We start from the raw sequence: 2,227 nt of genomic DNA, 5'->3' as shown, positions 1-2,227 counted from the left end.
CTTCCTGCTTATGCCAGGGCACATCAAAACGGGTGTCACGTGGGGTGTACATTATTCCTTAACTTTCGATTGCTTCTGCCTTCATCCTTGTGAGGGGTAATGAGACCTTGTTATTGAGTAGGATTCTCATCACGGCATTTAATATATTATCAGTTAAATTTGCCATGACTTGAAAATATTTACACTGTGTAAAACAAAATGTACACAAAACAATGATGGCAGCGGTGGGATTCGAACCCACGCCTCAATGAGACTGCTGCCTAAAATTATAAAACATTATAAACGTCGTTCTAGCCTTTGGAATCTATTGCAAAATAAATATTGCATATCAGCGAAATTAATGTGATTCAAACGAATATATTTCGTCACTCGTAAGGTAGCGTGGCCGAGCGGTCTAAGGCGCTGGTTTTAGGCACCAGTCTCATTGAGGCGTGGGTTCGAATCCCACCGCTGCCACCTTTATTTTGTGCACTTTTACTTTGAAAGTAATTCCGTAAGACAGTGAAAATTTAGTGTACAACATTGTAATGCATGAATTTGCTATTGAGTCGGGTTCTTATCGGGGATCATTTTTCTTTTACTTGTAAAATATGTATAAAGATATTATAAAGTATCAATAGGCGTACAAAAAAAGTTCACAAAATATTAATGGCAGCGGTGGGATTCGAACCCACGCCTCAATGAGACTGGTGCCTAAAACCAGCGCCTTAGACCGCTCGGCCACGCTACCTTACGAGTGGCGAATGATAACCGTGTCATTATATCAATGACTCACATTATCCCTGCTGATCTTAAATATTTATTTTGCTATAGATATCAGACTTGAACAGTTTTATAATGTTTTATAATTTGCTAGCGACACACAATGACATTACGGAGTTAGAAAAATACATAATACACAGGGTTTAACCACAGCATTTGAAAATGTACAAATTATAAATATATGTAAATCAGCCTGTTTTTCAGATACAGGGTTATGTTTTTATATAACCATTCCGTCTGATATTTTCGTACTACAGTTGTAACTATATCATAATATGTTTTAATTATTTCATGTAAAAGTTTGACAAAATGTTTGCAACCTCTTGATCTCGATGTCTATACAAGTACTCTGTGCAGATCATGTATAAGAACTATCTTATTCTTTTTAAAATGTTTTTAAAAAAAATATGAATATAACCAACTCGTTTACCAAAACATAACAGAATTAATTATTTAATTACTTTTTTACTTCAAGACTGGTTTTGGTTTGACTTAACCTGTACGCTATTTGCTAATATTAAACAAAAGCTAGAGAACCTTGGCCAACTGTGTCGAAAAAAACGTAATTTGAACTAAAAACCCATAAAACTAGGGGAAATATTAACAAAAGCAAGATTCACAGCGCGAATTGCAGGCGTCGTCTGTTTCATAAACAACACCCGCCATGTAAATACATGTCTAATTCAAATAATGCCACGTGTTCAAAGCGAGTGCCGGAGTAGTGACGAAATGAGATAACTATTAAGGCACATTAATAAACACACTAATAAAAAAAATCGACCTTCGTATCACACACGAGAATAACATATTTCCGAAAAGGAATAAAGATACCAACCATTAGACTTTGCACATAGTCCTCATCAACCGTCAGAATTTAACATATATCACAGAAATTAAGACATTCTCTTAAATACCGAATCAGCTGTGACATGCAACCGCCGTAGTTTGGGGAAGTAAGAAAGCGAAAGTTCTCGACCTGAAAACCGTCTCGCTTATCGTACACCTTAGCTGTAAGCTGTCCTTGTTGGTCATGTTGTAAGCAAAGGCAGAGGAAAGTGGTTGACGTAAAAGTATGTGCTGTGTTCTTGAATCAAATTTCAGAAGACAATATACGACCGAAGTCATGTTATTTAAACACAGCACATATATCTGAAAGTATATTGAAGAACTGGGCAAAGTTTTTATTACCAGTCTTGTAAAGTTCTTCATTAAATTCAGCTCATATGAAAACAAGAACAAGTCGGTCAAAAGAGGGGCACCGATTGTTCCATAGAAATTCTACAATCTGCTGGAGAGTCTTGTCACCGAACTCAAAAAAGGGATTTAACCAGAAACTCAATCATTCTCGTTATATCACCATCAGTATATTTATCGTGGATTTTGTCCTTTATATGTTTCAGAAAATAAGCTCCAGAATAATCCACAAGCATATGTTTATATCGTCATATGCCTTTCTTTGAAAAGA

The 2,227-nt window shown here is 35.9% G+C and overlaps 2 non-coding genes across 2 annotated transcripts; one reads left to right on the top strand and one right to left on the bottom strand.

The window, feature by feature from the left end:
• The first annotated feature begins 375 nt into the window (after positions 1-375).
• On the top strand, positions 376-456 carry Trnal-uag. The gene has a single exon. It is a non-coding gene; the product is annotated as a tRNA-Leu (tRNA).
• A 193-nt stretch (positions 457-649) lies between these two features.
• Trnal-uag lies at positions 650-730 on the bottom strand. Its single transcript has one exon. It is a non-coding gene; the product is annotated as a tRNA-Leu (tRNA).
• Between the last annotated feature and the right edge of the window lie 1,497 nt (positions 731-2,227).

This window comes from Mizuhopecten yessoensis, unplaced genomic scaffold, assembly GCF_002113885.1.
Source record: "Mizuhopecten yessoensis strain PY_sf001 unplaced genomic scaffold, ASM211388v2 scaffold714939, whole genome shotgun sequence".
NCBI classification, from domain to species: domain Eukaryota; kingdom Metazoa; phylum Mollusca; class Bivalvia; order Pectinida; family Pectinidae; genus Mizuhopecten; species Mizuhopecten yessoensis.
The sequence above is the reverse complement of the archived record's forward strand: the minus strand, read 5'-3'. Positions and strand labels throughout refer to the sequence as shown.